This window comes from Myiozetetes cayanensis, unplaced genomic scaffold (assembly GCF_022539395.1).
Source record: "Myiozetetes cayanensis isolate MyiCay16 unplaced genomic scaffold, myiCay2020 scf7, whole genome shotgun sequence".
NCBI lineage: Eukaryota > Metazoa > Chordata > Aves > Passeriformes > Tyrannidae > Myiozetetes > Myiozetetes cayanensis.
Window position 1 is genome coordinate 37,661,545 of NW_026087964.1, and position 24,800 is coordinate 37,686,344.

Here is a 24,800-nt window from a genome sequence, read left to right on the forward strand (position 1 = left end):
AATCTAATATTCATTATTGGTAAAAAATATCCAGGTGATTTGTTTGCTGAGTATTTTGGTATTTGAAATTACAAAAATATATCCGGGAAATAGGTTGAAATGTAGAAAGTATGTGTATTAGCTACTGTTTTTGGAACTCTGAGATGAACAAGGCTGACTGCTATAGTCTGGATGGGATTGGCTGCACACTTAACTTCTCATTAGGTTTGTCCCTGGCTATGGATGCTTACTATACTTCAATGAAACATCAGTACCATCAATTTAGCTTCTTCCTTTCTATTCAGTAAATCTGTAATTGGATGCGATTCCAGTTTATGTACAAATTAATCATTTCCTTAATAGGTTGCCTTGCAACATGACTGTTGTGGGTGTTTTTTGCTTACAAAATATTTTCACTGCACCTTAATCAGTGCCAGTGACTAAGCACCATGTGAAATAGAATATCTGGGTTAAAGAAACAGCCTTGTTTTAAGAAAATTAGGACTTCAGAAAACCAAATTATGGATTTCATGCTTCTTTTTCCAATATAGAGTCTGTTAAGAGACAGAACATTGAAATCTCTCAGTTAAAAATTTGCTAAGCAAACAACGAAAGACAAAATTGCCAATAGTGGCAAAGATTGTTCTCTTCATATGTTACTTCTTTATAGAGGTAGGTTATGAGATACTTTAAAAGGGAAAACAGAGGGAAGGTGGAAGAAAGAACACCACTTATATGTTACAAAGAGAGGAGGGAATTAAGCGACAAACTAACCTATATCTTTTGTATTGCCTTAGGAAACCATGTGTAACCATATCACTGGAGTTAGCTGTTCTTTATTCAGTTATTTTTGTACTGCAGTACCCATTTATCTCAATTGCCTTGTTTTCCCCTCACGCTAAGGCTAGACACAAGCATCAAAAGGCAAACTAAAGCTGATGGTTAATTGGAGTTGTGTCAGGACAATTACATTGTTCGTGATGATATGATAATTTACATCATCTGAAGGACCTATGGTCCTTCACTTGAAGAATTTGCATGGGAAAAGTAACTGAACCAAAAAGATCCTCTTCAACTTCAACCAATTTGTGATTTATAAATTTCTTTTCTTGGGTAATACAATATAGAGTTGAATCATCTCTACATGTAGTGAGTGTATCCATGATGTATTCAAAAACCTTTCATGTCTTATGACTTAATACAAATTATAAAAAAGATTGTGAAAACACAGGTGAGATTACAGAATTAAGATATTTGCTCTAAAATAAAGTATTCACAATTAGAAACTCTAAGCATTTGTCTACAAAGAAGGATCCTGAAATGGACCACTTTTTTGTTTTTCATGATTTATTTCAGGTTTATTATGATGTTTGACAGTCTTTTTCCCACACCCTACCCCATCCTCTTGCCAGATGGTCATTGTGGTATGGTCATTATGGTGAGGGATAAGTAAAAGTAGGAATAAACTAATGACCTAGGTGGGAGTGCCTGTCATATTCATTAGCTGTTAGTCTAGTTAACTAATCACAGAAATATTTTCAAAGGCTTACAAAATATCACCCACAACTACATCCAAAGGAATGCAGTAAACTCCTCTTGAAGGAAGATATCCATTGTCTCCAAACTGGCAGTGAAATTGGTGCACAGCTGCACAAAGTTTATTGTGATTTTATATGTGAGATCTCTTGTGGAAATTTTCAACCTACTAAATTTTCTGCATGATATGCATGTCTCTGCCTAAACTGACAATTCAGCTTGGAAGATTTTAGTGGTCTGGAAGGCTGTTCATGCACAAAGTAGGTTTTGCAGCATAAATCTATATATACAGATATACTTTTTCTGTAATTTTTTTTTTGGATGCTTTTACAATTGGAGTTTTTTTGCGTTCTCTTTTCATATTATTTAAATGATTTGGTTTTTTTTTTTGTTCACATGCTCTTTTTCCATGTCATTGCAAATTTTCAAAAGTATATTTTAATTTTACTTGTAACTTACAGCATGTAGCATCTTTAAACTCTTTCTGCTTAAAATATTGGTTGATGTGGGTGAAACAAGACTAAATGTTTCAGCATAAACATTCTTATGTTGGCAATGAACAACTACCCTTCGTATGCAATATCTAAAAGGTTTTGTGCTCTGCATGTGTTCTTGTGAGATACCTCAGTTATCCTCAGATTCTCAGGACAAGGTTCTAACAGTATTCCTTACACTCTGCATATTGCAGCCACTCTATGTGGTAAAAGAACTAAATGTTTTCTGTGGTTCCTTGACTGCTCTGACACTTTCAGAAAAAGTTCTGTCTTAATTCAGAGGAAAATTACAGCTCATCTCTACCTAGTGAGACACCAGAGTCTCTGTTGTGCCTCGTAACTTGGTATTTCAGTGTCTAATTTTTATTAATAATTTCATTACATTGTATTTTTTATAAGAGGAGAGGATGTTGCAGCATAATGAAGTTGAATACTTTTTGACTTCAGTGGGATCAACATGGTAGTAACAAGGACCATTCTGTATCTTATATTATGAATGCCAGTAATTTTTCGTTTTACTTTACTTATTGCTATAACAAAAAACTGATTACTATTCATATTTTAGTAAGGATGTTCTTATTTTTCTGTAGTGTTTGTTTATTCTCCTGACATTTTTCTGACCTGCTTGTTTTTCCCATCTGTTACTTCTGCTGTCAGCCTCTAAGTCAATCACACCAGAAGAGAAGTCAATACTCAAACATACCCTGTTCTGACAGTAACCCCATCTCTCTCTGATCTGTGATATTCCTTTTCTTGTTTTATTTAAAAGGTAACAGATCTTTTTGTATACTGTTTGAGGAAAGCAACACTGCTTTTATGTAAAATAATGTTAACATTTACAATTTTAGCGTATGCTGGCAAACTTCCTTGTACTTCTGAGAATTTTTTGTGCACAAAAATGATTAGCACCGGTGCAAAATACAAATAAGATTAGTTTCATACCACTTCTGTAATATGAAAGAAATACCAAGGCAAATAATCACTAACTAAACTTTGCTGAATTTTACTTGCTGGCTTGGAGTCACAGTTTGACCTTCTTTACCTCTCTTTTCTAGTGTAAGCTCCTTCAGACAAAAAAAAATCCATTTTATTCCAAACCTATAGTGAAAGATAAAATAGATATTTTTGTAATGAATTGAAAATATCAGAAATTGTGTTACATTCAAGCAATGCGAAAAATTTTCTTCACGGCCTATGCTTGACTTTGGAGACATTCATGTCCTTTTAGTAAAGAACATTACGAACTTTAAAGTGGAAATGCTTTCTGACAATTTTATTCTAAAAACCTTTTATTTCTGAGGTACCAGAAGGTTGACTAGTGAAATAAATCAACTATTTACCAAACTTGAAAGGCATCTCTATTCCTTTGATCAGAAAAATCATCAGCACCCAGAAACAACAAGCTGCAAAAAGCATTTCAGATGATCAGTTCCTAAACTCAGTCATAGTTTGAATTACAGCACAATACTTTTATTTCAGTCGATTTCAGTATAGATAAGCAGTTTGTAATACACATTTCCAAAGAAACCCAGCAAATCAGAGAAAACAAATTCTGATTTTCTGCTGAGAGTAAGGTGATTGTTTTGCTGATATCGAAGAATGATATGATACTGCACGCAAGTTGTGTAACGTTAGCTATTTATTTTAATAACATAAAGAACATTCACTGAAAGATATAAAAAGTGCTCCACCTAAGATTTGGAAAAGATGCACTTTTCATGACATTTTCAAAACGTGTATGCAAATAATTTTAATGATAGTAACTCAAAGACTTTTACATTAGTTAAATGTACTTTAGATACTGACTGTATAGTATGCTGCTAAAATATTTGCGAGCTACTATTGATCTGAGCTTTAAATGCCACTAACACTCAAAACTAAACAGATTAGAGAATTTTGACTGACATATTTTTAATTACAACTTGAGTTTCTAATTGTGCTTAATACTTCTCATTTTATGCTTACCTTAGTAATCAGAATGTAAAACCATTGTTGACTCACAGATCAGTTTCAAACACATAATTCTCTGTGATTATGACATATTGCCAGACTTTTCTGATATCATCAACAACCATCTGTTCCTTTAATAATCTTTATCTACCAAAACTAAAGGGGAAACCATATGGGTATCTACGGCATATCTTGTTTTTTACTCCTTAAAAAGTTAGCATACCTGCACTTGTGGCCTCGTCTGGGATTCCAGATTGGTGTAATCTTTTTCTATACAGTGATAAATGTAAGACAAGAAGGAGTAAGAAAAGCTTAAGATAGTTCAATATTGAAAGAATTTAAAGGACAAAACCAGTAAGGCCTTAATTAAAGCAATAACTTGTAAAAATGAAATTGTATCTGGAGATACTCTCAATTACCAGTAGGTCAACAAACAGATCTATCCTTCAATATGTCTTATTATTTTTGATGACAGACAATGCTATGTATGTTCTGATGTAGAATACATGACATCAACATCCTTTGTCATATTAAACCAATTAACTGTGGCAAAAACCCCACATCATTACTTTCTGTAATGTATCCAGTGACTTATTATGTTTGCTAAATTAAATTATTCTAAATTTGTATTTCACTAGTCATGTATTAATTGCATAGTGTTAGAATATGAACTGGAATCCTCCTGGACTGAATTGATTAATGTCTTAGTTTGTTGCATTGTAATAACCCGTCTCTACTAGAGCAGTACATTTCAGAAAGAAAATGTAGTATTTTGGAGAATATGTGTAAGAGCAAGTAAGTTAGTAAATGTATGTTCAAGAATGTTGTTTTCACTGAAATGCTGCTACTAAATACTCTGACCTACAGTGTTCTTTTTTTTGAAGTTTTTTTCTTTGTCATTATGTTCCAACTTACCTGAGTGAATAAACTTTCAGGAGTTGGTATGAGGTTTGTTTGAATTAAGTGTTCCAAATGCTATCCCCTTTAACTGTCCCAGGCCCCTCCGAAGCCTAGTCAACCAAAACTCAAATCTCTTTTGTCACTTCAGAATTAAGTGACATAAGCCATACTATAAGCCATAGGAAATACAATTCTGTTTTCCACCCGAACAGTTCACATTTCCTTTTTGTTTTCATGCTTTTACAAAAGAGCTACAGACATAATGTTGTTAACTGAATGTTGTGTTGTCTTGTTTTGTTTGTTTGCTTGTTTTTGTTTCTTTTATTTATTTTTTATTTATTCTTATCTTGGAATAGCTTTAGCCATGGTATTTATAAAATTTCCTTTCATTTTGCCCCCTAGTTTCTGATTCAATTCAGTCAGATTATGAAATGCATTGAAAATAAACAAACCTCCTTATGCGGGAAAATATTTTTAATATAGCAATTAATCCTACAACATTATATTTGAACAGGTCTGAAGGTCATTGTGAGAAAGTAAAGTACGTGAGTCAGAATGTCAGATGTCAGTTCCAGATAATATCTTTGATAACAATGTGATTACCCAGACACACAGAGAGTATACATTAAGAGCAAGGTCTGTGTAGTACTCTACATCTTTGTGAAAGGTTATCTTATTTCTTTTAAACAAAGCATTATTTGATGACACTGAATTCCAGTTTTGATATCTGTCTGTAAACACAGCACAGTATTTGTATAGTAATCTAGTCAGACTTGCTACCAATGTAATACCATAGAGATAAACAGTGTAAACGGCACAAATATATTTGACCCTCCAGTTGCTGTCTTGAGGTAAATGTATTTTATCTTAGTCAAGAAAGTAATTAAAAGTGCTCATCAGTAATATCAAGGGAATACAACATGGTGCAAATATTTTACATTCCATAAACTCCACACATGTATTCCATAACAATGAAAAATTATCTGCAGTTTTGGTATGGCAGTGTCAAGGAAAGAACAGCATCCTATAGAATTTCTTGAGTGTTATGCTACACATTATGTCCACATTTCTGCACAGGAGTTATTTCCAGCTTCAGGTTGGTTGGCTCCAAAGTTTCTAAATTAATTTTTGCTATAAGCAAATATATGTACTAAAAGAATAGTAACTAAAACCTAAAAGAGCCAGAATGAGTCTGAAAAGCTTTTGTAAATTACACAAAAATGCACAGCTGTCTGTGTATATTCAAAAGATGAATTGGAATAACAAGAGATGTCTGTAACTTTTCTTAGATTCACTTGTCCGTTATTTCTGCCACTAATTAGAACTATGTAAGGGTTTCACACATAATCTCATGATCACTACAGAGACAAATATTGATCTTTATTACATATAATTATAATATACATATGTATTGTATATATAATGATAATAGAGAAAATGTGAAGGCAAATATGTTCTACATATTTGTATGTTGTGTTTTGGTGCATTCATAAAAGGATGAGATTCATGTGAGATGTGTTTGACTTATTAGCAGCTTTAGGAATTATACCTACCAAGAATTTCTTTCTTTGGATTTTCTTTATGGCATAGAAATGGACATCTGACTTTATTTTTGGTTCTCATATGTATGGCCTATGTCAAAATTCCAGGCAAGAACTCTTCTGAAAAATGGTATATCTATACTAAAAAGAGATATAATCATTATTTCTCTACGTAGTAGAATAGTAGAGGTAACATAAGAGATCTAGCATTTTTTACAAATTCATCTGTGTCCTCCTAAAACTTAGGTTACATTCTGTTAAATTGTTAAATCTGTTTCAAAGTGGATATTATGAGCATGACTAGAGAGAACATGTTCAGAAGTATTCACAAAGTTTCTCTCTGTAGTGCACAAACACTTCATTTGAACAGATACAGCAGAGAAGACATTCAACACTGGGAGGGGAGGGGAGTGCTGAATACTGACTGGAATACATATTCATTCCTATTAAGACTTATGTAGCTTTAATGAAGTATCTCAAAAGATGAATGTTTATTTAAATTTAAAAATAAATGTATTAGTAGCCTGAATTTTAATGCATTCTGTGTGATCCACAAAAGATTTTGAATAGCAGTACAGTTTGATTTTTTTTATGTAATTTTTTAAAAATTTCCATATAAAAATAGCTAGTTTAACTTGAGCATTATATTGCAAATGTTTTAGATAGTTTCTTTATTGTTTCAGGAGTAGGCTCAGAAGAGTTAATGAACATGACTTGGCTTTAGGTTAGTCTATTCTTTTATTATTAATAATATCGAGGTTTTAAAAATTAATGCTAAAAGGTTTCTAATGTCATATATCAATAGTACTAGCTTTTGTTTACCTCTTTCATCTTAAAAGAGGTATGCAAACCACAGATGGCTTTGTGAAGTAATTTGAATTAGCTCTTGAGCACTGAAGACTTGCAGTAAATTCAGAGAGAGAATGCAATGCAACACAATGGAAAAGTATACTTGGATCCTTTAATATGCTATATTATTATATATATATATATATGCATTAGTGCAGTGTCTGTAGGCTATGTGTGTCATGTTTCTCACATGTAGTGAATATTCATTTGATTACACTAACAATAGAAATCTAAATGTAAAACAGGTGAAGCTTATCTGCTTTAAAATGTTACCTACCTCTCCTCTGCGTACCCTATTCCTTTGCGGAACCTTCATTCTTGGAATGAAGAGCAAAATATGATCTGCATCAGCACCACAGGTACCTTGGTTAAGTTTGCCATAAAATAGCCAGGTGGGGCAGGCTATTTCACAGTAGTTGTCATGTAGAAGGCAGTTGTTGTGATCACAAATAATCACATGAGAAAGATAGTGCAATTCATGTTTTGTGGAACAGACTGTTGAAGCACAATAATCTTCTTATCTTAACAACTTGAAGTTTTCCTTTTAGAATAGATTTTCGAAAAGAGTACTGTATGTCAGAAACTATCCTAATACTGTTACACTAGAAAATTACATTTTATTTGTAAAGAAGTATAAAATGTAATAGCTAAAAAAATCCATGTTAGTATTTTTGGGAAAGCGACTTCTTTAATTAGTTTTTATTTGTCTATAGCATAACCCTTTCTTAATCAGTAGATCTGAGTATTATCTCAATATAAGCTTATCTAAAATATTCTGCCGAGATACCTTGTTACTGAGCAAAACGGAGGCTAGGATATTTATATCACTGAAAAAGATATACATAGAGACCATTTTAAAAATTCACAGAGATATTTACAAGCTCTAAAAAAATTTTATTTAGATAGAAACTTAAAACCCAATATAGGCAATAGTTTAATTAGACCATTTGTAAGGAAGTGTTTAAAGCTGAGGAAGGGTTATCCTGAAAGTAAAAAGCAAAATGCAGGAGGAATACATAACATTAAGGAGGAAAAGATCTGGTATTTCAGAAATAAATTCTATTTAATTTATATTCTTTAAAAAAAACCAACTTGTAAATAGGTGTCTTTTTAACTCAGGTACCATGGCACTGCTTTTTCTTGTATATTTGTAACAATAATAGCTGTCAACATATCTTGCATATAGGTTTTCTGTGCTGTTTATGGGCTATAAACTTTTAAGAACACTTATGCAGACAAAAACTGACACATTTGTGTTACACAGGAGAAATTTCTATACTCATGCTGTCTAAAACGGAATTACGTTTTGCATTCACTTTGAATTCTTCAGAATGCTATTGATTATATATTAAGAACATATTTTCTCATATCTGGTATCTCTTGCAAACCACTTAAAGGACAATCATAACTTATAAAGACTTGAAAGATGAGTCTGTTGAACACGATTTCCACCTCAGTCCTGAATCCCAATAATTGCAGCACTGTATATCATTCAGATGCTAGTTAAAACAATTACAGTATTCATTTTTTGCCTTAGTCTTTGAATAGCAAGGGTTGATGTGTTTCATTATCATTAAGGTCATGTTCTAGTTTACTCCAAGCACACCCTTTTGCCACTTGCTTCAGACACTAGAACACAATTAACAATGTCACATCCTGTTAATGTTTACATCATAACTGGAGGCAGATATTACAGCAAAGTGCAAATTAAAGACTGCTAAAATGCCTGCCACTAACAATTATGGTGGGGCAGTAAAAAATTCCTCATTTGTTCCAAAGGTCAGATTAATAAAGCTGCATGTCACATTATCATAAAGGGTGGATCCAGCTGTCTGTTTTGATTATGCTTAGAAGTCTAGTGTTTCTAAGGAAACTTTGCAAGGAATGAATACATCCATTTTAACTAGCTGTTTAAATGTGGGTAATTATTAGACCTTGTTCTGAAGGGATCCAAACCAGAGGTTGCAGTCACTCAAATGTCTTTCTACTTTTTAATATACAAATACAGAAATTAAATTTCTTTTATAAATTCCTTTCAAATTTAATCCTTAAATTTAAAGTAGCTCCCCAAGTACGAAAAGCTAATTCCTCAGATGAATGAGCTGTAAACTAATTACATCAAATGCATCAAATATTGAAAATAGACCTATCCATATATATTCCTACATGATAAAAATTAGAAGTAGAAGCAACTGAACTATTTAAATTAAAGATGTTAATTCTATTAAAACAATGAATAGATATAGCTTAAAATTTAATACTCTAGAGTCAAATTAAAATTATGTTTATATTGAAGCTATTCAAGTGATTATGCAGTTGTATACATCTTTAGCAAATGAATACAACTTTCTATGCTTTGTTCCTAATAACAAAAATTCTGGGCATTTTTCAAAATAGCTTTTTAAAGGTTTGCTGAAATGTAAAAATGAATTAGAGATTTAAAAAAAAATGTTTGTTTCATTTTTTCTTTAAATACACATAAATTAATTAAAAAAATCCAGCATCCTGTGAAGAAAAAAGAGACTACTGATTTGGCAAAAAGTTGCCAGTAGAGTTACTAAGATATAGAGATGAATATATTACTGAAGGGATTGAATGATTTTGAGGTTCATGTTGAACATAAGATTAAATATGAAGGCACGAATTTCAAGAAACTGGAATAACCTTTTTGCTATAATCAGGAAACAACAGAGAGAAATTTTAAAAAAGAAGTTTATCAATTGTATGATAACTTGAGCAACCAAAATGCCATAAAAACCCAGATGTTCATAACATATCAAGAAAGGTTTTCCTAGCAGAGATAGAGAAATAATAAAAAGTGTCATATATGACACTACTTAAACCTCACCTGACATAATATACCTATGTCTGAATGTTCAAGTTTTAGATTTAATTCAATTTAATCATGAGCAAATGCAGAGAAAGGTTACTCTAGTGATCAGACAGTATTTTGTAAGTAAGTTTTGCAAAACTCAAGAACACAGTGTGTTATTCATAGCAGAATGGAATATCTGACAGTATGTTGGAAAAATGCTTGAAAAGAGCATGGAACTCCTGAAATGAAAAGTAAACTAGATTATAATTACTTTAAACTAGAGATAGTACTCCTTGCATGCAGCAAAACATTTCTCTGTGTGCGGTTTATTCCTCTTTGCTTGAATTAGTAGAGTATTAAGACTGCTATGCATGATTGTGTGCAAGTGACAAGGTAAAATACCTGTTTTGGGAAGAATTTCTCTCGTTCTGTGAAACTAAGGAGGGGATCTGGTGCTTTGCCTGTACACAAATTTGTTTGAATTCATGCTAAGTGATGCATTAAAGAAAGAAAAACATTCAGAAATTGCCTGAAACAGATGGTACGAGGAGCCCCTCAGCCTCTCCTTTAAATTGCAGCAAGACTTCCTCTATCTGAAAGACTCATCTAAGGTTTTTATAGGGCAAGGTAATACGTTTCATTTGGGTTATGATAAAAATTTCTGGGTTTTTGCCTTCACTTTCCATTGTAAGGATGTCTCTATTTGTGCAGCCATGGCCAGGATCATTTGCTATAAAGCCTTCTTTTTCAGTGTTCTTTCCCACCTGTGCCCTACTTTGCATAAACTCCATCTCCATTTTTCTTACCATTTTTATGATTTGACATGGCAGAAAGTAATCTGTGTTCTCAGGAGAGAACATGTGTAAGGCTTAAAATGTAACCTCCCTTGAATATCCAAGGTTAGGATATGCCTTTGAACTTTCAAAGCTTTTTAGAGATCAAGTATTTGAAGTAACTTCTAGCTTTTTTCATAGAAACATAGCTTTCAGTTTCAGATTCCAAAGAGGAGTGGACTTTATGGGACAGTCTGGAGAGAAAAGAGATAAGGTGAATGCCCACTTTGGATCCTGTCTTTACAGGCATATTTTTTGTAATATGACCTATGCTTTTATCACCTTGGAGGGCCTGATGAATCTTCAAGAAATAATTTTATTTTATTAATTGTGATTAAAATATTTTCTAACTTTTAAAATATTATCTGAAATCATAATAGGATAAATTCTTATGGGTCTTTTTTTGTATATGATGTATAGGTAATTGTCAGAAAAAGTTTGTCTTTCAAAATTGTAATAGTTGGCAATACTGTTTGCCAAGTTTTGTTTTGTTTGGCTATTGAAAGAATAGCCATATGGCATCATTGAATGACAGCAACAAACTGTAGTTCTGTGTGGCCCTGCATAACTACATAAAGGGAGGCTATTGGCAGTTTAGGCAAGAGTTATTGATCAAAAAGCTGTTTATCAGAGTTCCCAGCTTGAGAAAGAAATACAGTAGGACAGATTTTTGTCCGGACTTTTCTTGCACAGGGATTGGTTAAAAGGTAAATCCATGGTTGATAAAGTAATGGCTGATTGTTGGTTAGATAATCTAAAAGATTTGACACGAGTGATTGCATGTCTTAAATACTATTCTGTAAGCAAGTGTCTTTGTATTCAAAAACAAAGTGATAGATTAGGATGCTTTCTTCTCTTCATGCTTGCTGGACTTTGTAGCACATAGAATTTATTTGCACGTACGGTGCCCAGGCATAAATTTTTGGTTTTCTAGTATTTGGCATCCTGCCTAAACTTAACCTAAACATAGACTTAGAATGATATGCTGTCAGGATCTCAACACTGAAAATTCTCAGTAATAAGGTTCAAATTACTTTCTATTTAAGTTATGTGCAAAGAACACGGATACAAATGTGAATGCTGGCCCACTATAAATAATCAGTCAAATCTTGATATTTTAGTTCTTCTAAAAACTGTGAAAATCAATGATGTCATTTGTTTTAATGAGAATTAAAGAAAAAAATTCATTATATCTCAGAAATAAATAAATCCAAGAATATTAAAGCAAACATTTTTCTTAGCATTATAAAGTCCTGCATAGAGCTGATTAAATTAAGGCTCTCAGAAGGAAGGAAAGATTAAAGAATTTTAGTAAATAGAAAAGAATACAAAAATCCCATTTGTATTATAAGTGCCACCAAGGTTCTAATAAGCACACATTGATTCTTCCTCATAAAAAATAAAGGTTGTGATTTTTTAGCTTTAAGAATAATTTCCCACTAAAAATGTATTACAAATGGGGAAAAAAATGCAATAAAAATATTCTGGTAGTATAATCATAATTTCTATGCTCAAAGGACAATGTATATAACTTGTGCTCTTGTCTAATTAGCAGTAATCCCACTTTATTTCCCTAGAAACATTGAAAAATCTTATTACTCTTTATAATTGTAACTGAAGTAAAATCTGCAGAAGTCATACAGAATGACAAAAGCTAAAGGGAAAGTATTTATATTTCTTAAAGTCTTTCCGGGGTGGTTCAGCATGCTCCTATGTAAATAAATATTCATAAACATATAGAAATATGTTTGTTATATATATGAAATATATGCTCACAGACATGCACATAAAATGTCACAACTGATATACAGTAAAAAATATGTAGAAATAGAATCTCTACTCAGAACAGAAATAAGAATCTAGGAAAAAAAACATTTCTTGTGAGTCTTTAGTAGCCTTTAAATCCATATTTTAAACACCCTTTTGGAGGTATCATGTCGTCTACTACAGGTGTAATAAAAATAGCAGGAAATCCTGAGCCTTCTCCCATCCATTTCTTTATTTCCACTCCAAATTGAAGTATTGGATTAGGGAAGATTAGGAAGTGTAGTTCAAGATTAAAACGTACAAGCTGAAGTATCCAATAGTATAGATGTTTCTTCTTTTAAATCTGTTTTTATAGGGTGTTTGGGGTGGTTTTTGGTAAAGCATGTCATGTGACTCTACATGACTTCATGCACTCATTCTGGATCAATGCACTTTAAAACATCAACATTTTTTATAGGTCTGTTTTCTAACATACCTGCTGGACATACTGATTGTTGAATTTGCGAGGTGTGTGACCTGTTATGATCCTCTTTCCTTCTTTATTAAGAAAAAGAAGTCTTTTGATGTGCCCACTTATCTTTATAAGCAGTCAATTGCAAATGACATTTCTTCCTTTCCTTGTCTCTCCAGAGAGATATTATGAGATGTGAAGCCTGTTTACTTTCTTTCAAGCTTTTCTGTACTGACTGAGATTGCCCTTTTCCACATGTCTACTTTATTCTTCCAATTGTGGAAATGCTTAGAGTTTAGGGGAATCATAAATGCAAGCAAGCTGCATGCTTGCCATACGGAGCATGAAGGTCAGTACTGTTTCCCACACTGGGATTTCAGTATACCATCAGACACTTTAGCAATCTGATCTAGTTGCTATCAGAAAAGTCAATATTTGCATTTTGTTGAATATGCATGGCCACCAGTGTTTGGAAAAAGAGTTATTTGGTATCTGTGCTTGTATGATTATCTTGTTTGCATTCACAAGATACTATCTGCAAATCCTCTAATGATTCAAAGACAATGTTGTATGAAGTTATTTCATTATTAGGATTAATTCATTGCTATTCTAAATTAAACAGGCTTAGAATTTGATGTTCTTTAATTTCAGCTAGGGCACTGGAAGGACAACTTGAAGAAAAATGTCAAAAGTGCTTTAATTCATAGAATGTTAAGTGTACACAGAGAAGCCATTTTAGTTCATGTTATGTTTGTCTATCACTTTTTTAAGAACTTTTGAACAACACTAGTTGCTGAGATACTTTGGTTTGTCTGCAAACAGTAGCATAAAATACATTACTGTCTTTTAAATGGTCTAAAAATTAGCTAATTGACGGAATTTAAGAAAAAACTAATTTGAGTATGAGGATTTTTTTTATCTAGAGTGAAATTGTTTTTTCCAGGCCATGGAGTCAGAAGTATTCTCTATTGGTAAATTCTTATAAATGTATACTGAGCTTGATGGACTTCAGTGGAATTCTCCAGGTGTGCTCGAGTTTGATGGCAGACAGAGACTTAAATCAGAGCACATAATTCTGAAAGATTTGGGATGCAGAAAAAATCCTTTTAAGAGTACCATGAAAGTATCTTAGTAGTACATTTGCAAAATTGCTCCCTTATGCTTTGGAAAATATTGGGTAGAGATCAGTCATTTAGAAATTTGTAGCTCTTTTCAGAGTGATTCTGCTCATGAAAGTGCTCTTGCTTTCTTTGCGCAGAAAAGTGCTACTTTTATTGATTAATCAGAAAAGGTGGGCTGTGTTTAGCACAAAAATAGGGGCCAAAAAAATCATACTGTCTTCCAACAGGTGGAAACAATGCATTTTAAAGTTTTCTTTTGAAGGGGATACCCATCTGTTAAACATAATTTTGACCAGCCTATTTAATCCTGCTTCTGGTCATTGAAGATGGCATCTGTAGAAGATGGAGCTGGACATCAGAGCAATCAGGGAAGTGCTTTAAGGTAGCAAGAGGGAGAACTGGGTACTTCTTCTGGCACCATTTTCAAAATAAGAGAGAAAATCTGGATACCAGTGAACCAATTTAGTTGATTGTGTCTTAATTTTTCCTTGGTGTTTGACTCAGGGCTTGTGAGCTCTAGTAAGCTTTACATATGAATCACATCATGCACACAAAGAAAGCTAACAGGCTACTAACTTTTTATTCTGTCCTGAATGGTTTATAACTTCAAATGGTATAGAGGCCCAGAGAAGTTGAATTTAGTCATGGGGTGGATTGTGGTGATGTTACTTTGTGAACTGTTAGATATTCTACTAAATAGAAAGGAAAGCTTTCTAGAAGTCGGTGAACAGGGGAACCTAGGGGCTAAATGTGCTATTATTTTCTAAATAAAAAGCCAACAGTAGCACTTTATCAACCACAACATACAACAGCAGAAGCTGCAAGGATAACATTAAATTTAAAACTGTCTATAGGATGCATGTCCACTAATTTGAAGGAATACTCATATAATATTTGGTTTTGTTAAAGTTATGGAACATATATGCAATCCATCCAGCTATTGGAAAATGATCTTTATTTGCAGTATCTGTATGCCCTCAGTTGTTACAGGTTCTTTTATTCCCAAGAACTCCGAGAGATAAGGTAAACCTTTCAGAAGCAGGAATTGAAGTCCATAGTGTATGAACTGAATTTGTTAGAGTCTTAAGTCTGTTAGTCTTTCCATAGAGATACATGACCAGGAGCTTGAAATACACATTGTATTCATTTAAATGCCAGTGCTTATGTATTGATTTCTGAAATTTTGTCATGTCGTGTAAAACATAAACATTTCAGATATGTAGAATTTTTCCACTCAGGTTTACAAGGCACACAGAAATGCTTTACTTTTGGTGTATTGCTTTTTCTTACTGTTTTTTCACTGCTAAATGTTCCATAGTTTCATAATTTTTGTCTCTGTATGGATTTCTGTTTGATTGATTCTACTTTTTTGTCCTGAGAGAAGAACAGGGTATGTCTTGCCCTTGTTCACCTTTTACATTTCAACATGTTTTTCTGGAGCTAGAAACAATGTCATCTTGAACCATATCAAAGTGACTTTTTGGCTGGTGGATTGAAAATATTTGGCTACCCCTATACTAAATAAATAAACAGCAAATGATAAATAATGAAGTAGTCATTTTATTCTACTAAATAATGAAATTCATATAATGAAAAAATAAACCATTCTATTTTACCTGAAAAATTGATAACTAGTTTGTAGGTTTTACATTATTCAGATAACAGAAAATGTGCAATACATTTGGATTTGATCTGCTTCTTCCCTTTAGCAATACAAGATTTAGAAGAATATGTTTTATTTGCTCTTTTCAAAAACCAGAAATATTTCTGTTACAAAATAAGTATTTGACAAATCAGTGTATATTTTTTGGCCTTCAGTGGAGTAATGGTCTTTGAATATAGCCTAAAAGGTAGTCTGAATATTCACTGAGATTTCTTCAAAGATATGAATGTTATGAAGATATGAATGCAGTTATTAGGTTGTATAACACTGTCTGCCTTTTCAGTAATAGTTAATGTTTACAAAATTAGTGCTACCTTGATTCCAGTTTGCTCAAATCGTCATATGCTGGTATTGACAGAGGGCCCTGTGATTGACATGTAAATTTACACAGAAATCTCTTAAGGGGACGTCAAATGCTTGACTTTCTCTTTTATATTAATTGTGTTTAGAAGAATGTGTTGTGATGGAATTGTTGACTGAACTTTTGCAGTGTGGTATCAGTGAAGAGATTTGGCTTCAAATATACAGTGTAGGAAAAATATAGTCCTTACTTCTGTTGTTCACATCTCATATATGTTTTTAGAACATTAAAAGTAACTTTGTTACCAAAACGGTTTACAGTGTAATCCAAATGACACAAAAAATTTCTAGATGAACCTATGAGCTAAAGTCTATAACATTTCTATCTTTTTTGATAACATTGTATTTTTTCCTATATAATTAATTATTTTATTAAACTAAAATATAAGGAAAAATTAATATAAAAGGAAATTAGTCCACTACAGTGAAGACTTTGTACTATAAGAATTGTAAAACCTCACAGTTTTATGCCAGGTGAGCAAACCTTACTTACCTTTCCTTTTCTTCATTTCTCTTTTCTTTAACATCCTAAAAGTTCTGAGCAGTGCTTTGAAAATTCTGTTAAAAATAATTGATTAAAAGCCAGCAAATCCAAGCAATGATTTGTGTTTAAATGCCATAAAATCAAGCTAGAAAACGTTTTCCTTTTTTTTTAACAACTTTTAACACTTGTGAAAAGTTAACAAATCTTGACTATGAACTACAACTGTTGACTGATTAAACAAATGTTTGAAAAGATGTTGAAGTTAAAGTAATAAAGCATTCTAATTTGTTTTAATTATTGTAATTTGGTTTTCTCAGCTTATTGTTTGGATATGTAAATTTTATACTGCATAAAATCATTTCATTAGTAAGGTAGTGGGAAATTTTAAAGAGAAATTAGAATGTGTACAAATTACTTTTGATATGCTAAATGACCGATGAACTTACACCCCTACTGAAACTGCTGAAAAGATGGTTGTGTACTGTCTAATACTTTTAATACAGTATTACAAATCAAAAAGATACTAAATGACATGGAAACACATTTTTTTTTTTTTGCTTCAGTCAATAACATGATTTCTAATAGATGAGTCCAATGTTACAGGATTGCATTCCTTAAAGGACTTAAGCAAAACACATCATCTTGTAAATATGAAAGGGATTTATACGGGACATATAGTTTAGATACCTATGCAAGCTTTCTGAGGAAAACTTCTGTGCATACAGAGTTTCAAGCATAAGGGTTAACCTTACGTTTATATTCCTTGTATGTGAACCTTATGCAGAATAAGAAAGTACCTTCCTCTGATGCAAGATTTCAACAGCAAAAATCATATCTAAATTGATGGGGGGAAGTTATCAATGGCGCCCAATGGAATTTTTATCTGTAACTCTCAATTTTTTTAAATCTCCATAACACAGCACTGAGTAGATAATCTGGTTTAGATCTACTTTGCTGCCTTGTGTAGCGTAATTTTTCAAAGGCTTCCAGAAAAGATTTAATATTAAAAGCTATATTATCCATGATCCGAAAACTTGTGTGCATGAAAATTGTGGTACATGCTATTAGCAAATTATAGTATGCACTACAGATTTATTTTTATTTCTTTAAAAATAGAACTTGACTTATGAATTACTTAAAATTACAATAGGAGAGCAAGTAGTCATTACAATCATTTTGCAGTATTTGGGAAGATATTAATCTTTTTTCACTGCAATAGTTGTTTCAGTGAAAAATCTTTTCAGTTAGGCTGGGCTTGAAATATTAAAATATCTTTGACTTATGATGTCAAAATATAGAAGTCAGTTTGGGAGCAGTAGTGAGAGACCGAAAATATCTGATAGGATAAAACATCAGTGAGACAGATGAGTGCCTGTGAAAATTGTAAACCATCTTCCTATAACAAACATCTGATGAATCTGGTTGGAAAAGGTTGATTTTATGGGTCTAATTTAAAATTAAATACATTTGTAGTGGTATGATTGTATAGTCTGGCAAGAAAAAACATAAACTAGAGCCTATAAATAGCTAGAGTTCAGGTTTTGAGTAGCTTACTCAGAAAAACTTGCCATCCCCACCCCTGACCAACACTGGGTAGAAGTCATTGGAGATTATGCTCTTATGTTTTTCGTGCAGAGGTTAATATGCCCTTCTAGGATATGAAGGATCTGAATTTGATTCAGATCCTACTGATTTTACTAATGAAGTTAGATCATAATACAGTTCAATAGTCTGGGCAAGACTCTGAGAGAGAACTATATTATTTGTTTAAATTCATCTTTAGATTAATTAATTTTTTAGGCAGCAGAACAACCACTGAGCTTCTTTCTTACATATGAACTACCATAATTAATTTAACTCCTCTACTCCAATATGCTCTCGAATGCACATTTGGCTGCTGCAGGTACTATCCGCAGTTATAGCATTCCACATACATCTCTGTATTGAAGATTTCCTCAAGTACAGGTGATCTAACCATAGATATTAAAATGCAGTAACCTAAAATGAAGACATTATATTTAGCCCACGCAGTACTCTTCTGTAGCTAGTTCATGCTCCAAGGGTTCTGCTAAAATTACAGACTTTCTGTGTCTTTATTTTTGGCAGTAAATGACAGTACATATTGCATATGCAGCACATCAAAACAGATTTTCATAGAGAAATCTTTTATCTCTGAAAAAATGAGACCTTGACTGTACTTCTTGAATGTCCTCAAGAGCCTTAATCTGAAGACTTCTGTAGTTTTCCGTCAGCTTTTCTTGTGGTACTTCCTTACTCTAGAATATACAAAACTACCCCAATTTATAAACACTAGGTGGATCACAAGTCATATTTTTCTGTATTTAACAGATATTTTGCTGATTTGGTCACAGAAGTTTTGAACTGAAAAGCTATCCCCAATATACATTTGTTATCCCTGCTCACAGGGGTTACTCGCTGCTTAAAGGAGTCCAGACTTTGTCTCAGAGGGAGCCATTAAAATATTGGCAAACCACTAATCTGTTCTGGGATTTTCTATTGTTTGTCTAAGGCAAGTCTAACTGAGTAGTAATTGTGTTTGATATTTCCTTATTTGGAGGAGACACTGATAAGATACACAGAAATATAAAAATAGTATACAAGATAGAAATTAATAATTAAATCTCAAACTAGCATGAATGAATGAACCCATGTAGAGTCTAAAGTTGGTACAATCATTCAGAAGTAAAACAAATATCAAAAAGCAATTTAAAAAAATCTGACTTTGATCTTGAAGAAGACATCAGTTACTTGAAATTGTCTTTCTTGACTCAGCTGTACATACCTGAAATGTCTAATTGCAATAGAAAATGGCTGTGCTATTGTCAAACATTTATATTACACTTTAAAATGCCTGTGAATGGTAAAAGTTTATATTATTTGCTGACATGATTTGTAAGTTTGCTTGGGAATCACTAATTTCTGCTCGAGATAAATGCTGGAAATTTAGGACCATGGACAACAGACATTAAAAAACATAGGCAATCAAGACTACATACTTAAGGTATTAAATTTTCACTGAAACTAGTGTGCAATCTACAGGAGAATGGGCAAAAGCACTAGATTTATGTCAATAGGCAGGAAGATGATTTTGTTCATGTTGAGGTTGCCTAACATGACAAATAGCCTTCAACTTGAAGAAATTAATCTCATATTTGTTGATTTTTCATTTCGGTAGCAGGAATCTATTTCAATAGTAGGAACCTATTTCAATGTTTCTATTGTTCTGGGATGTGGCACTCTACATAGAGAAGAAAGGCAATTTTTATGTCTCCCAAACCATCCAAGGTTAAAATTGGAATTCTACCTGGAAGACAAAACTTCTCTGCTATCAGACAACAACAGTCTGTATCAGCCTTTGTCTTTCAGAGTTTACTTCTGTGTATAAGGTGCATTTATATACCAAAACAAAAAACCTCCACAACTAACAACACTGAATACAGGTAGGGGAGGAAAGACTGAGAAAATTAAAGGAATGCTCTTAGCTACAGTCATGACATAGATATATAGTATTGTCAAGAATCTAATAATAAGGAACATATATTTTGAATATTTCTGTTCCATCTCAGGGACTGTAAATGTTGCTACAATTCTAACAGTTTATCATTGTGTTCTTGAGTTTAGGGAGACAGCTATAAGAATTGGAAAGCATATTTTCAGAACATAATTGTAGCATATGTGGAATTAGTGAATACAGAGCATTTTAATACTACGGAGGGTATACTTCTGTTGACTTAATTCTGGTCGATATTGTTTGTACATGTTGAGAGTATTTTAGACAGTTTAAAAAAACCCATCAGAACAACATTAGAGTCTAAACTACCTAGTCTTTAAGGTTTAGAGGCAAAGGTAGAAATACAACAAAAGTCACCAGACCTCAAGTCCAGTGTATCGTAGCTTAGACAACATGTTTTAGAAACATACCTATACCTATAGGTATTAGAAATATTAGTAGCATAAAAACCAGTGGGAAAAGTTGAAGATCTGAAAACAGCATTTCCCTTTTCTTTCCAGAATTTCATTTGATGTAATTTCTTGTAGCTGAAGTTGGATTGGATATTATGGAAATAAGAAAAACTTTAATTTCAATAGTTAATGTGTGTTTATATGACACAAATTCCTTTTTTTCTAGGGCCTGGTCACATTATCCACCATAATAGGAAATAAACTTTCTGTGCCATATTTGTAGTTAATAGAAATTTTATGATTTTATCTGCTATGCTAGCAGTCACTTTCCTTCCATTTCCCATCTACCTGTACTGTCCGTAGAAGACAAAATTTTTGAAAGACATATTCTTTGAGAGGCATATTCCTTGAGTATTGGTGGGGTTTTTTCTGTATAGAAGATTTCTCTTTGGACTTTTTTTCCTGAGTGCAACATAGTGAAAATGCAATTAAGCTGTAACATGAAAAGTACATACACTTAAAACTAAATGAGATAAAGCGCAAAAGAAAGATTTGCACATTATCTACTTACTGCAGAAAAAAATTAGGTTTATTTTTAAGTCCCTGGAACTTAAGAACTGGAGCTTGCTTAATACATATTGGAACTTCTTTAGGCAAGTTTTCAACACACAGCATGAGCTCAGTATTCCTACTTATGGTATATTAAATAAGAAATTTTGACCCTAAAAGGGAAATGTTCTAATTTCTGAAACCCAGAGAACCTTTTTAGTAGTAGTTGTTCCAAGGTACCATGCAGCAAGAATGTGTCATTATTAGGGGCAAAAAGAACTAACATTGTTAGAAAATCGTAGAGTTTTGATGTTAATTTATTCAAAGTGTTCAGTGCACTCTTATGCATCTCACAAATATAGGCAGCAGTCTGAAAACCCTGTCTGCTACCAAATTTTCTAGGCTCTGGAAAAAAAAGAAAAAGAAAAAAGACAAATGAGGAAACACAGAGGAATTTTCATTCTTTCACTGCTTTGAAGAAATGTTTTTTACCTGGAACCTTTCTGTGTTCTGTCATTTATCCTAATAACTCTGGATTTGCTTTTGTGTCTGCAAGTAGGTAGGGTGTCAAGTCCACTGTAACTATAGAGCAGAGGTACACCTCTAAGCGTGGTTATGATGGGATCACAGAGAAAAAGGAACACTTCTAACCCTGAGGAGGAACTACAAAGATAGGGAAGGTTTCACATTGGTGTGCTGAGAAATATGAAGATCAGATGAAGGAGATTTCAGGCTGACACATGACTTTTAGTACAGTTTTCTGCAAATTTAAACTATCTGTGATTTCAGACTTCAAAAGAAGTTTGATGTTAGTGTTGAGAACATGAACTGTTCATGTTCTTCTAGTGCCGTAATAACATAAATGACATGAACGTTCACAGAGGTCATCTGTGATTCAAGTACAAGTTATGGAGAGAAATTAATTTTGAGGATTGCATATGATTGTATTTTTGTAGCTCTGACCTTCTCAAACTTGCAGTGAGCAACAGACATAGGCCTTGTAGAGACTTTTATAAAATTTTAGGTTTTATTTTTAATATAGAACTTAGGGCTATTTAAAAGATGCTGCAGATGATTAAGCCTTAAGAAAAATGACAAGCAAAATTATGAACTAGTGAATACAGCTAGCAATGAAATAGGCAAAAAAGTCCAGTGGCAGTGCAAAAGTGAACTCATCTTGCATTAAAAAGATAAGGACTGCCCTTGATGACTAGAGTGAAACTATTTACTAGCATTAGTAAATGCTAGTGTTTACTTACAAGATGTAGACCTATCACAAGGAGTTTAACTGCCTGATGAATTTTAGATATCATTAAAATTGTTTTGAAACCCTTTCACTCTTTAACAAAACTCTTCATATGTATAGGGGTTTCGCCTTAATTATCAGCTCTGTCCAAAGGTAAATTAGCTTCTTCCTAGTCAGTACACAGTTGACTACTTGTTATCTTCTAGAGTCATCTTTTCCTTGGTTTTTTTTTCTTCCTTTTTTCTCTTGCCATTCCCCTCATAATAATTTTTCAAGCATATTCATCAGGTTGAGTCAACTTGGAAACAGAAACTGTAGATATATATTTGTCCTAATCAACAACTTTACAAAACGAACTACTTAATTTGTATCTTGCAAAGAGGAAAGAAGATGTTTTCAATATGTGCTGCACATGAGTAATGTCAGGCCAACCACTACTGACATGCCAGCATACCATTTGATTTACCTATTTGGTCAACTCATCGTATACTCTATTACCTGGTAGCATGTTATAGGAAACATGGATTTACTGTGAAAAAGGAGAATGTTTCAGAGCAAGGAAAAGTAAAAAGCAAAGGCAAGAACTGAGAGATAGAAGACAAAAATCTGTGAGAAAACAAGTTTCATTAGGCTGGTGGGTCAAAGAACAATCTATATACTTTTTTTAATCCTTATTAGATGTAGCCAAATGGTTTTCATTTTCTCACTAATAAAATGATTTAACTTCATAAAAGAGATGGAAAAAAGGCAAACTGTATCATAAAATTCATGTTTCTGTAAAGGGAGGACTGAGTGCCTTCCACGGTAGATTGTCGTATTCTCAGGATCTAAACAGAAATGTGTCTTAAACGTTGAATCTTAATCCTTATGCAAGAATGGACCTTCATACTAATTTTTGTCCATATATCTCAGGGCTGAATCATGTGGGCTTTGAATACCTGAGTCAGATCAGTTAATATGCAGCAGGGGGTAATATGCCTGTCTTTCCTCTTTGGCTTCCACCTCTTCCTTGGAGGAATGAGTGACTTACATGGATAGTTTGCTATTGATGTCTAAAGTGGTGTGAACAGCTCTGTTTTACTGCAGTGACCAGGAGAGTGCCTGGTGTTTAGCGAACTGATGTGGTATTAAAGTGGTTAAAATTTGCCTTCTGACTGATTTGTATTAAATGAAGCTTGGCTATCTTAGATAAATTTTATAGAAAGTCATCCAGGATCAGTTTGCACAGGGTGACTTTGTAATAACACTACTTTATGAAACATCAGTATTATTCTGTGGCGGAAATTTGTTGTTTATGGGAGTGTTATTTTGTAAAAACGGCTACAGCGGTATGATATTCTGTGGGAGAACTAAACTATTATCATTCCTTCTTCTTACCTTTACTAGAATTCAGCAAATGAATATGAACATTATCTTTGTGTGGGTGAGGATTTTTTGTGCTTTTTTAAAACTTTATCTCAGAATAGCAGAAGGCATTCAGAAGATACTATTATTTAAAGCTGGAGTAATAGAAATGGGAAAAAAGAAAAGAGAGAAGTTCTAAATTTTGTACTTTAGAAATAATAAGACAAAATGCTGTTCCAAAGTGTGGTAAAGGACAGCAGAGAAGAGAGACGTGCATGTGTATTAGTACAGAATGAGCAGTATTCATCATTTTCCTTTTCTGAAATGACACTAGAAAGAATATCATTTCACTCCAAGAAGATATAAGAGATGAGGTTTCTGAACAGATTATAAGACTTTTGTACTCTGTTATCTGTTGTCAGACTTTCATACAGTTAAAGCTTAACCCTAGGTGTACCCTCTATAAAGAAGATTTTTCCTACTGAATACCATTAATGTGAATAGTATTAATGGAAAGCAAGCTGTGAAGGGAACAGAATTGCTTTGCAGTACACTACTGCACTATATCAGAGACATACGGTGAAGACTTTCTCAGTATGGGGAAAATTGAAAGTATGCTCAGGCTTGGACAAATTTTTTTACTGAAGTTGCTGGTCCTCTTTTGTTTTAGAAGTGAGTCAAAATTCTATGATGACAATGAATTGAGACTTCTCTGAATTAATTACTATTTGTTCAGAGCTGAGGGGCTTTTTACCCTCAGTAAATTTTACTACCTTCTATTATTTTAAATGTGAGTTGTTTTAGTATCCCGTGTCCTCATCAAAAATCAGACTACTGCCTATTACAGTCTCAACCACTTTACCTGGTCAATTTTTCCAAGTAAATATATTCCCATGGAGAATTTTTTTCAACAAATTTCTAATAAAATGTATGTAAATGAAAAACATTTTCTGATTCTGGTAAGAACAGAGTTTCTAATCAGCTTTATTCCATA

At 32.9% G+C, this 24,800-nt stretch overlaps 1 protein-coding gene across 2 annotated transcripts in view; it reads left to right on the forward strand.

Moving 5' to 3' along the window:
- The window catches only part of FSTL5 (follistatin like 5), a 281,074-nt gene that overhangs the window by 44,865 nt on the left and 211,409 nt on the right, over nucleotides 1–24,800 (forward strand). The gene's annotated exons all lie outside the window — the stretch shown is intronic.